Genomic DNA, 13442 nt, shown 5'->3' on the forward strand with positions numbered 1-13442 from the left:
TCCTTACCATAATCTCTCATGTTCTTAATCAGTTCTACAATGTATACTACATTAGTATTTTTCTATTAGTCATCAACCAGTTTTAAAATAAGTCATTTAAAAATAATCTTTGCCATGGAACAACTTCTTCATCTAATAGAACTTCAGTATGGTTATCTGATTCAGATAGCTGGAATGGACAAACAACTGTGGGGGTCTGAATCCCATTATGGACTGATTGGTTTCACATGTTAGTAGTTTTCATTCACAAAAGTAGGCACATTGACTAGTGTTTGGTGAAAATATGTTGTATGTGTTTTACATTTTACTTGGTCCACAATTTGCATTTCCTTTCTACTCAATATCTATGTGCAGTTGAATGGCTTCTGTAGTACAGTGACCCAAATCATTGTGTTTCCCTTACAAATCAGCTGGAAAACACCAGAATCTTTATGTGGTACAGGTAGAAAAAGAGAAAATTAGATATAATACCCCACAGCTTCCTAAGGAGAGTAGGCCCCATTTGTGGAAGATTTTGGGTGTGTGTGTGGTGAAGCTAGGTACAAAGTCACAAACCTCAATGTAATTAATGGTCTGTCACAGATCTGAGGGGAGTTTTTAGTAGTGGGCGGAGGGTACAAATTTGGAGGGAGAAGCTAGAAGAGACTTATATTTCTCAAAAAGAGTAAGAGGAGAAATAAAGAGGATCTAGACAAGATTCTGTAGGAAGAATGAAGCTAGGGAAAAAATGGAAGGCTTTTTGGGAGATGTTACAGGTTGGGGGGTAGTGGGTATCTGACTGCTGGAGACTGAAGAGAAAGATTTGAGAGAAAAAAAATAATGTCTAATGGGGATTTTCTAGTTAAATTTTGTGGGGACGGCTCCCTTAACATATCTTCCCCCAGGAAATCTTCATTTAGTTCTGCAATGCTTGCTGTTTGATGGGATGGATTTTCTATGGTGAATATGAACCTCTGCTTTCAAGATTTAGTGTGGAGAAAAACTGAGCCCGTGGGTCAGGGAAAAAGATGTGTGGCTTATGTACACTTTTGTATGAATGAAAGGATATATTTTCATGAAAAGACCCAGTGTTCACCACTCACTGGTTAGGCTGGGGTGGAGGGTGTTTACTATTTCTAGCTGGGGGACCACAGGCTAGAGAGGCATGGAGAGGACATGCCTACAGCCTCCTGCCACTCCTCCTGGAGCTGACTGCCCAGAAGTAGGTCTGGACTTCATGTTCCCCAAAGATGGTGACCAGAAGAGGCAGATCCCAGCTGGGGAGAGTCATGCCAGATCTGGAAGAGAAGCTTATTAGCAGGAATAAGCATACATTCTGATAAAAAAAAACAACTGACAAAGAGTCAACAATTATTTCATTACCAATGTTCTTTATTTGAAAATATATATACCAAGGAGGAGCTTGGACACCGTAGTCTTTTTTTTTTTTTTGAGTACATCTCTTTTTTTTTGGTATCATTAATCTACAATTACAGAATGAACATTATGTTTACTAGGTTTCCCCCTTCACCAAGTCCCCCCCACATACCCCTTCACAGTCACTGGACACCTTACTCTTAATCATAAATTAACCTTTCAACTTTTGTGCCCAATTATTTAAATGTTGGTGAACAGTGAGGATCCTCTTTTATGCACCATGAAAAAGACTTAAAAATTTGCAAGTCTACTTTTACATTTTGGGCCAATTTTCAGATACAAAGAGGATTTATTTCTCATTTATTTTTGGGAAATTTTGCCTCACTGCCTTTTTATAAAATAAATATTTTATCTCTAGCTGGGATTTATTTAGGAGTTGTTTGAGAAGAATAAGGAGAGGGTACCAGAATGGCCACCTAAGATTCATGCTCTTACCATGGCGTGGAATTGTGACTAGGAGCAGCTGCCCAGTTGGGGATTACAGTTCTCTCTTCTACCCTACCCCCAGCCTCATCTCAGTGATTAGTATTTGCTAGTGGAATATGAGAGTTATTCCATGGTCAAATAAGGGGCTATGCCTTCTCCATAGTCCCTTTCCTCATCTGCTAGGTAAATGGAGGGAACCCTGGGGCCGTAGAGGAAAGATGTCACAAGATAGGAGGAGACCACCACCAGGTAAGAACATCATTGCTGGGTTTATGGAGCAAGAGTTAAACTTCTATTGTCTTAAGCTACTGAAATCATTTCAGGGTTTATCTGATATAGTAGCTAGCATCACTTTAACCAACAGAGAAGGGTATCAGGGATTTCTCCAGTCAGGCATCAATTTTATACATGGAGCATAACTTTGGAATATACTCTGCTTTTCTAAACCCTCCAACTTTGAAATACATTTTGGAAAACCATGCAAAAATAATGCCTGGAGTGATGGTGGGGCATTCTTTAGTAAGCCCTTAGTCTGAGCTGGGTCAAGTCCCATCAGGGTTGCCTTTCAGAAAAGGACCCAATATTGGGCCCCACAGGGGGGCATTTAAGAATTTATCAGTTGAAAAAAGACAGAATGTAACAGGCAGGTTAACCTAGGAAATGCAGCCAAAAGATAGAAAACTCAGAGTAAAAGTTAAATGGGCATATCAGTCTGGACAAGTGAAGCTTAAAAAGACAAGAAAGGTAGGTAACAAACATCTGGAGATGATAGGAATGAAGAAGTTAGGGAGGGCTGTCAGGACCTGATTTGGTGGAATGACAATTTGTGTAGTTGTCTGAATAGCTTAGCACCTTCTGTGTATTTTCCTTTAGACTGCCCAGAGCTCTCCCAAGCCACTGGGCCTTTAGCTAACATCTGGATACATTGCATATACACATTTTATACATAGGGGTGTACCCTGCACATTCTCAGATTGGTGGGACACACTCTGGGGGCATGAGGCTACAAGGCAGGCAGGGAGAAGGGCTGGTGAGCAGGCTGCCTTGGTCACCTGGAAGGGGTTCATCAGGGTGATTCTTTGGAGCTTGGTGCGGCTGCAGGTGGCCCCATGAGGGGGTGCAGAGCCTGCCTCCCCAGCTCCCACATCTGGAATCCTTGAAGCTTGCAATTCTTGACCTTTTTGTCTTGATGGCCTGCTAAAGATGATCTGTAGATCCTACTATTCTCCTTTCATCTCTAACCTTTTGGGACCTAAGCATCTGGTGTCAGGGTCCTGGGCAAAGAATACTGAGACATTTCCTAAATAAGTTCATTTATTCTGAGAGGGGAGACACAGTAACTAAAAGTGAATTCCACTCCAATTAGATAAGGAGTTCTAATTGCCCAGGGGAAGGAGTTCCTCCGCCAACATATCATAGACTCCTTTCATCTGGTCACTAGTCTGGGATTTGTGGGAGAGGAAAGAGGCTCTGTATCTGACAAGCCTTAATGAAGGCTCCTAAAAATAAGAATAAGTTGGGAGTAGTTGTCTGAAGGGACACTAGTCTTGGTATCCCTAGTAGAGAGTGTTTTTATAGGAAGAACTTCATTTTGATCAGCATGTAGGTTAGTCAAAGTTCAGTCACTTTTAACAGAAATCACTCCTCTAGTTATTTTAATAGGATATGGACTTAACATAGGGAATAAGGTGCTTACGAAAATCTTCAGAAGGGCTGAAGGAGCAACCTCTAGACTGGGCTGCCATGAAAGATTACTAAAACAACGAAATGGACTGTCCCACCAGGATGACTCTGCCATGCTCAGAAAGCTGGGGAATCAGGAAGTTCCTTTCCCAACAGCTGGGCTCAGATAACACCACCTTAGCCACAATTCTGGGTTCAGGAAACTGCTGCCACTGCCATTGGGTCTGAGCTGTGCTCCTGAGATCAGGAAGTTGCCATCCTATCTGTTGTTCCAGAGCCTTCCATGCCTGTTGGATTCACAGCAACAAAACAGAGGCCTCTCATATTGCCAACTTTCTCCCCAATTTTCTCAATTTTCAAGGATAATTTTCACATGAGTATACCCGATTAGCAGAAAAGAAATTACATCCATTTCCTTGTTTCAAAAGAGTAAGAAAATAGAGCTTTTAGCTTTCCAGCCTCTGTCATAAAGGAAAGTGCACTAGAGAGGGGTTAGAAGAGGTGTCCAGTAAGCCAGTCTACATAGTTCACTACGGGTTATTCCCTGCCCACTCTGGGAACTGACCTCTCATGGTATGAAACAGGCCCATTTATATAAAAGCTTCAATTCTGAAAGGAAAACAAATAGTAGCAAAATAACGACACTGGGCTGAAGAACATTACGTTGAGTAAAACCTCCATTGACATAAATAATACAGATAGTCACAAATATAACAAGACCAGATCTATGAAGTGAATATTAGTGTCTGAAAAAGAAACTAGAACTTGAAAAATGATTTTTGAGAAAAAATGCATTAAAAAGTCGTGATGTCAAGCAACACTGAAAGAATTTTAAAGACACAAGCAGTTTTATTGAGAGAGAACACATCACTGTGTAAGTTTCAAGTTTTCAGCCTGGTGGTTTGTTTGATTTACATACATTGTGAAATGATTACTACAACAGGTTTAGTCAAGACAAACTTTACATTTAGAGTGTTTGTCTACTGTGGAGAGAGGGGAATGAGAGTAGGGATTTGAGGTAAAGGACAAAAAGTAATTAAATTAAAAAAGTAGTAGTCTCTAATGACTGATGACAAAAGTGTGTCATAAGTGGGGTGGTATGAATAGTTCAACTCCTGATTTTGTAACACCTAAATAGGATACATAAAAGTTACCAAAAATGTGAACTGGTGGCTGGAGACATGTATTTTAAATGAATTTGCAACTGAAAACTTCATGAAAACATTGCCAAACAGAGCAGGAATAATTTACTTAAGTAAATTAGATTTAAAATGCAGAAATTTCAACCTACAGAATGGGGGAGAAATATTTAAGAAGTATATATCAGATAAGGGGTCAATACCGAGAATACATAAAGAACTCATACAACTCAATAACAAGAAAACAATCTGACTAAAAAAAAATGGGTGGAGGAACTAAATAGGAATTTTTCCAAAGAATACATCCAAATCGCCAACAGGTACATGAAAGGTGTTCCACATCACTAATCATCAGGGAAATGCAAATCTAAACCACAATGAGCTATCACCTCATACCTGTTACAATAGTGGTTAGCATTAAGATGACAAGAGATAACAAGTGCTGGTGAGGACATGGAGAAAAGGGAAGCCTTGTGCACTGTTGGTGGGAATGTAAATTGGTGCAGCCAATGTGGAAGGCAGTATAGAGATTCCTCAAAAATTAAAAATAGAACTATCATATGATCTAGCATTTCCACTTCTGGGTATATATAAACCAGTAAGACCTTGCTCACGATCAAGAAAGTTTCCCTTATCTTCCACTCCTTACTGAAGAGTGGGAACTGGATTGGGACCTGGCAATGTGCTATGGCCAATTCTCAATTATTTTAGGGCCTTCTCTTTGACCTGAGTAGAGTTCTGGACTGGACTTCACACTCTGTCTTACAGCTTATTGATTTAAAATTTAAAACAAAGGACTAACTGTTGTAACTCTTTGCCAGACTGTGTTTTACCTTTGCTTGACTCCCAGTCTTGAACTTTTAGTATGTTAAGATCTCCACAAAAAGTTGGTAGGCAGGCCTTAATGTGTATGGTTTTTGGTTCCTTAGGATCATCAACCTAAAGGGAAGGGCTTCAGGGCTCAATTAGACCCTAAGACATTGCAGCCTTTAGGCAGTTCAACCTTTAATTAGACCTGATTCATTATATAATGTCCACAAGGTTGGGGATGTGAGATATATGTAACAGCCCATCCATTTCTGTGAAGTTTGTTATTTACCAGGTCATTTCTTAGTTGACAAAACCCCCCTTCCATTAGCAGTAAATTATCTTAATTGGATGGTTTCCAGAGGTGGGGCATCCTCCCTCATAGTTGCAATGGCCTCAACTCAACAAGAGCAGCTGTGAAACACCACCAAGAAGAATCAAACTTGAGCAGTGTTTCACAAAGTTTACCTAAAGTTATGCCCCAATTAGAGGTCCTCTGAAAGGAATTGTTAAAGAGGCTGGTTTGGCACCATCATGGTAAGCATTCTAGGCAAGTAGAAAACTGGTCCTACCCTTCAGTGTTTTACTACTTCCCACAATCCAGTGTGTGACAGCATCATGATTTCAGACATATACTAAAATGTCTATTGTCTTAGATCCTGTCATGGGCTGAATTGTGTTTTCAAAAAGATATATTGAAGTCTTAATCCCAACATCTGTGAATGTAACCTTATTTGGAAATAGATCTGAATACATCTTCGCAGATATAATCGAATTAAGATGCAGACCTTAGGTTGGGCCCTTAATCCAATGTCACTTGTCTCTTTTTAAGAGGAGAAGAGACAGAGACAGAGACACATAGGGAGAAAGCCATATGACAACAGAGGCAGAGATTGGAATGTGTGTCTGCAAGCCCAGGAATGCCAAGGATTGCCTGCAACACCAGAAGCTAAGAGAAAGGCATGGAAAATATTTTCCTCTGGAGACTCAGAGAGACCATGGTACTGCTGGTACCTTGATTTTATACATCTAATCTCCAGAACTGTGAGAAAATAAAGTTCTGTTGTTTAAAACTACCCAGTTTGTGGTAATTTATCATGGTAGTTGTAGGAATGTAATACAGATCCCTATACTGACTTTAGTTAGTTATGGCAGGAGTTTCCAGAAATATAAAAGGGAAAGTTGGGACCTACCTATCAGAAGGGTGTGTGCAATACTTAAGTGTTCCTGACCATCTTCTTAGTTGTACTGTCCAGGAACAAAAATGCAGAGAAGAAGATCCAGCTCAGGTCTCTGGTTCTGAAGTCTTAATGGTTAAGAGCGTCACTGCACACTTTGGCTTAAGAATCTAATGTTCCCAATTCTTATTTCTCTACCACTTTTATGCTTTGGTTCCCTGAAAATGAAAATAGTAATATTACTAGATAATACTGATAAGAGCTCTTGCTTGTTCTGAGGGCTTTTACATATGTAAAGTCACCATTCACAACAATATTAAAATGTAGTAATTGTTATTACCATATCTATTTTGGCAGATGAAGAAACTGAAACACAGGAATGTAAAATAACCTGCCAAAGGTAAATAGCTGGGAAATGGTAGAGGTAAGATTTGAACAATGGCTCTAGAGGCTGTGCATTTAATTGGTATGCTAAACTGCCTCCTTTTCTAATAGGAAGTATGGCAGAGGTGGTGTCAAATAGAGTTCACCAAGTACCGGATGTGTCCCCTTAGTCCAACAACCTACTGACTAGCAGAAATAAATAGGCTGATTTTGTTACCATGGTGTCTGGACATCCTCAAAATGGACTGCTCTTTTGGAAGCAAAAAGCCACAATTTCAACCTCCTGGACCCAATTCCACTTTCCAAGGTAGTTTATTTAGAGTCCAGGTCCCTGGATTCCTAGTGCTGCTACTCTTTTCATTTTTGAGTCATTCTGTTCTGTTTTGTTTTTATATTCCACAAATAAGTGAAATCACTTATACTCTGCCTGGCTTATTTCACTTAGCATAATACCTTCTAGGTCCATCCATGTTGATACAATGTCAGGATTTCTTTCTTTTTTATGGCTGCATTATATTCCATCATGTATATGTACCACTTCTTTATTCATTCATCTGTTGATGGGCACTTTGGTTTCTTCCATATCTTTGCTATTGTAAATAATGCAGCAGTAAAAAAAAGAATGCATATATGTTTTTTTAATTTAACTTTTTACTTTGCTATCATTAATGTACAATTACATGAACAGCATTATGGTTACTAGACTCCCCTATTATCAAGTTCCCACCACATACCCCATTAGAGTCACTGTCCATCAGCATAGTAAGATGCTATAGAATCACTACTTGTCTTCTCTGTGTTATAATGCCTTCCCTGTGTCCGTCCCTACTACATTATATGTGCTAATCATAATGCCCCTTTTCCCCCCATATCCCTCCCTTCCCACCCATCCTCCCCAATCCCTTACACTTTGGTAACTGTTAGTCAATTCTTGGGTTCTGTGAGTCTGCCGCTGTTTTGTTCTTTCAGTTTTTGCTTTGTTCTTATACTCCACAGATGAGTGAAATCATTTGATACTTGTCTTTCTCCACCTTACTTATTTCACTGAGCATAATACCCTCTAGCTCCATCCATGTTGTTGCAAATGGTAGGATTTGTTTTCTTCTTATGGCTGAATAATATTCCATTGTGTATATGTACCACCTCTTCTTTATCCATTCATCTACTGATGGACACTTAGGTTGCTTCCATTTCTTGGCTATTGTAAATAGTGCTGTGGTAAACATAGGGGTGCATATATCTTTTTCAAACTGGAGTGCTGCATTCTTAGGGTAAATTCCTAGAAGTGGAATTCCTGGGTCAAATGGTATTTCTATTTTGAATTTTTTGAGGAATCTCCATACTGATTTCCACAATGGTTGAACTAGTTTACATTCTTACCAGCAGTGTAGGAGGGTTCCCCTTCACATCCTTGTCAACATTTGTTGTTGTTTTGTCTTTTGGATGTTGGCCATCCTAACTGGTGTGAGGTGATATCTCATTGTGGTTTTAATTTGCATTTCTCTGATGATTAGTGATGTGGAGCATCTTTTCATGTGCCTGTTGGCCATCTGAATTTCTTCTTTGGAGAAGTGTCTGTTCAGTTCCTCTGCCCATTTTTTAATTGGCTTATTTGCTTTTTGTTTGTTGGGGTGCATGAGCACTTTATATAATTTGGATGTCACCCCTTATTGGATATGTCATTTATGAATATATTCTCCCATACTGTAGGATGACTTTTTGTTCTACTGATGGTGTCCTTTGCTGTACAGAAGCTTTTCAGTTTCCTATAGTCCCACTTGTTCAATTTTGCTTTTGTTTCCCTTACCCGGAGAGATATGTTCATGAAGAAGTTGCTCATACTTCTGTCCAAGAGATTTTGCCTATGTTTTTTCTAAGAGTTTTATGATTTCATGACATATTCATGTCTTTGATCCATTTTGAGTTTACTTGTGTATGGGGTTAGACAGTGATCCAGTTTCATTCTCTTACATGTACCTGTCCAGTTTTGCCAACACCAGCTGTTGAAAAGGCTGTCATTTCTGCATTGTATGTCCATGGCTCCTTTATCGTATATTAATTGACCATATATGGTTGGGTTTATATCAGGGCTCTTTATTCTGTTCCATTGGTCTGTGGCTCTGTTCTTGTGCCAGTACCAAATTGTCTTGATTACTGTGGCTTTGTAGTAAAGCTTGAAGTCAGGGAGTATAATCCCCTCTGCTTTATTCTTCCTTCTCAACATTGCTTTGGCTATTCAGTGTCTCTTGTGGTTTCATACGAATTTTAGAACTATTTGCTGTAGCTCACTGAAGAATGCTGCTGGTATTTTGATAGGGATTACATTGAATCTGTAGATTGCTTTAGGCAGGATGGCCATTTTGACAATATTAATTCTTCCTAGCCAACAGCATGGGATGAATTTCCATTTGTTAGTGTCCTCTTTAATTTCTCTCAAGAGTGTCTTGTAGTTTTCAGGGTATAGGTCTTTCACTTCCTTGCTTAGATTTATTCCTAGGTATTTTATTCTTTTTGATGCAATTGTGAATGGAATTGTTTTGCTGATTTCTCTTTTTGCTAGTTCATCATTAGTGTATAGGAAAGCAACAGATTTCTGTGTATTGATTTTGTATCCCACAGCTTTTCTGAATTCAGACTTAGATCTAGTAGTTTTGGAGTAGAATCTTTAGGGTTTTTTATATACAATATCATGTCATCTGTAAACAGGGAGAGTTTGACTTATTCCTTACCAATCTGGATGCCTTTTATTTCTTTGCATTGTCTTATTGCCATGGTAGGACCTCCAAAAGTATGTTGAATAAAAGTGGGGAGGGTGGGCATCCTTGTCTTTTTCCCGATCTTAAAGGAAAAGCTTTCAGCTTCTTGCTGTTAAGTATAATGTTGGCTGTGGGTTTGTCATATATGGCCTTTATTATGTTCAGGTACTTGCCCTTTATACCCATTTTGTTGAGATTTTTTATGAATTTATTCCTGGGCTCTCTAATCTGTTCTATTGGTCTATGGGTCTGTTCTTGTGCCAGTACCAAATTGTCTTGATTACTGTGGCATTGTAGTCAACTTGAAGTCAGGGAGTGTAATGCTCACCACTTTATTCTTCCTTCTAAGGATTGCTTTGGCTGTTCAAGGTCTTTTGTGGTTTCATATGAATTTTAGAATTATTTGCTGTAGTTCATTGAAGAATGCTGTTGGGATTTTGATAGGGATTGCATTGAATCTGTAGATTGCTTTAGGCAGGATGGCCATTTTGACAATATTAATTCTTCCTAGCCAAGAGCATGGGATGAATTTCCATTTGTTAGTGTCTTCTTTAATTTCTCTTAAGAGTGTCTTGTAGTTTTCAGGGTATAGGTCTTTCAGTTCCTTGGTTAGATTTATTACTAGGTATTTTATTCTTTTTGATGCAATTGTGAATGGAATTGTTTTGCCGATTTCTCTTTCTGCTAGTTCATCATTAGTGTATAGGAAAGCAACAGATTTCTGTGTATTGATTTTGTATCTCACTGCTTTGCTGAATTCGGATTATTAGATACAGTAGGTTTGGAGTAGATTCTCTGGGGTTTTTTATATACAGTATCATGTCATCTGCAAACAGGAACAGTTTGACTTCTTCTTTACACAAAGAAATGCCTTTCATTTCTTTGTGTTGTCTGATTACCATGGCTAGGACCTCCAGAAGTATGTTGAATAAAAGGTAGAAGAGTGGGCATCCTTGCCTTCTTCCCGATCTTAAAGGAAAAGCTTTCAGCTTCTTGCTTTTAAGTATAAGGTTGGCTGTGGTTTTGTCATATATATCCTTTATTATGTTCAGGGACTTTCCCTCTATACCCATTTTTCCCTCTATACCCATTTTGTTGAGAACTTTTATCATCAATGGATGTTGAATTTTGTCAAGTGTTTTTTTTTAGCATCTATGGAGGTAATCATGTGGGTTTTTTTTTTTGAGAAGGCATCTCTCATATTTATTGATCAAATGGTGTTAACAACAATAAAATTCTGTATAGGGGGGTCAATGTTCAATGCACAATCATTAATCCATCTCAAGCCTAATTCTCGTCAGACTCCAATCTTCTGAAGCATAACGAACAAGTTCTTACATGGTGAATGAATTCTTACATAGGAATAAGTTCTTACATGGTGAACAGTACAAGGGCATTCATCACAGAAACTTTCGGTTTTGATCACGCATTATGAACTATAAACAATCAGGTCAAATATGGATATTCGTTTGATTTTTATACTTGATTTATATGTGGATCCCACATTTCTCCCTTTATTATTATTATCATTTTTATTTTTAATAAAATGCTGAAGTGGTAGGTAGATGCAAGATAAAGGTAGAAAACATAGTTTAGTGTTGTAAGAGAGCAATTGTAGATGATCAGATGTGTGCCTGTAGACTATGTGCTATTCCGAGCTAGACAAGGGCAATAAAACATCCACGGATGCAGAAGCTTTCTCTCAACACAGCGGTGGGGGGTGGGGTTCTAAGCTTCACCACTGTTGTTCCCCCATTTCTCACCTGATGGGCCCCCTGTGACTGTGCCTGTCTTAGGTTGTTCTTCCCTTGAGGAATCTCACCCGTCTCTGGCTAACCAGTCATCTTCCGGGGCCATACAGGGAAATGTAAAGTTGGTAAGTGAGAGAGAAGCCATATTGTTTGAAAAGGTTAGCTTTTTACTTCTTTGCAGATTTATGCCCTGTGGCTTCTATGACCAGCACTTGTCTCGAGGTATCTTTACCACCTGGAGGAATTATGATACTCGGTAAATTCTATATGAGGCACGAATTCTATTTAAGGGTTGTAATTAGGAAGGAAGAAGAAAAGCTATAGAGGTAGTATATGGAAGAAAACATGGGAGGATTGATTATTTCTTTGACATATCTTCTTGTAGAGTACCTTAAGCATGTATAGGTTTTAAACTACTAACTAACTTGCGCACACATATTAACATAATAGGAATACGGTGACATAAACAAAGCAAATCTATAATTACCAGCCATCTCCAGTGAAGCCAAGAAAACCATTTAGGCACCCTAGGCATTTGTGAAAATTAGTCTATAATATGGATATTGTCCAACTGTGCTTGAACAGTCTGAGAGAGATCAGACAAATTAAAGCAATCCATTTCTGGGATCTGTTCACATCCCATATGTTCTTTAAACCATAGATAGTCTATAGTTGTAAGATTTTGGAGTGCTACAACTTGCACCCCTCCCAACTCCTGGTTGAGTTCCAAGAGTACAGATCCACTCAAATTCGTTGTCTCACTGTATGCACATGCCAGCCTAGACATCTCCCTCCTCATTCCAGTGCCAAGTCCAGGAAACAGTGGGATGGACGCAGCCACAACCGCAGCATCGCCCGGATCCCTGTGGAGGCTTTTTGATGATCATCCCCTGGCACGAGTCCTCCAGAGACTGCTGATGCCGGAAGCTCCTCCTCATATCATATCTTAGTTCATTTTCTGGGTAGCCAAGCTGGGCTTTGATCTTCTGCATAAAAACAAACAGACCCTTTGCCCACACTTTGACATGCCCTCTATACCACTTTGTAGAACTCATTGGAGGTCAGCACACAGGAACTGCTTTTTTTAAATTTAATTTATTTTTATTTTTATTTTTATTGAGAAAGGAATATTATCAGAAAAGAGTACCTCCATAGCCGATCATCTGACACCCTTTAAGTGATCAAAATTAAGGATATTTAAAGCATGCGTTAATCTTTGATTTACCAATAGTTTTATCCTATCACGGAGTAATCCCTCGTTTCTTTCTTTGTTTCATTTTTTTTTAATCTTTAATCTACACTTACATGAAGAATACTATGCTTACTATGCTCTCCACTATACCAGGTCCCCCCTAAAAACCACATTACAGTCACGGTCCATCAGCATAGCAAAATGTTGTAGAATCATTACTTGTCCTCTCTGTGTTATACAGCCCTCCCTCCCCTTTCTCCCTCCCCCCATGCATGCTAATCTTAATACCCCCTTTCTTCTTTCCCCCCTTGTCCCTCCCTGCCCACTCATCCTCCCCAGTTCCTATCCCTTTGGTCCCTGTTAGTCCATTTTTGGGTTCTGTAATTCCGCTGCTGTTTTGTTCCTTCAGTTTTTCCTTTGTTCTTATACTCCTCAGATGAGTGAAATCATTTGGTATTTCTCTTTCTCCACTTGGCTTATTTCACTGAGCATAATACTCTCCAGCTCCATCCATGTTGCTGCAAATGGTAGGATTTTCCCTCTTCTTATAGCTGAGTAGTATTCCATTGTGTATATGTACCACATCTTCTTTATCCATTCATCTACTGATGGACATTTAGGTTGCTTCCAATTTTTGGCTGTTGTAAATAGTGCTGTGATAAACATAGGGGTGCATCTGTCTTTCTCAAACTTGATTGCTGCATTCTTAG

The sequence above is a fragment of the Manis javanica genome, chromosome X (genome assembly GCF_040802235.1).
Source record: "Manis javanica isolate MJ-LG chromosome X, MJ_LKY, whole genome shotgun sequence".
Taxonomy (NCBI): Eukaryota; Metazoa; Chordata; class Mammalia; order Pholidota; family Manidae; genus Manis; species Manis javanica.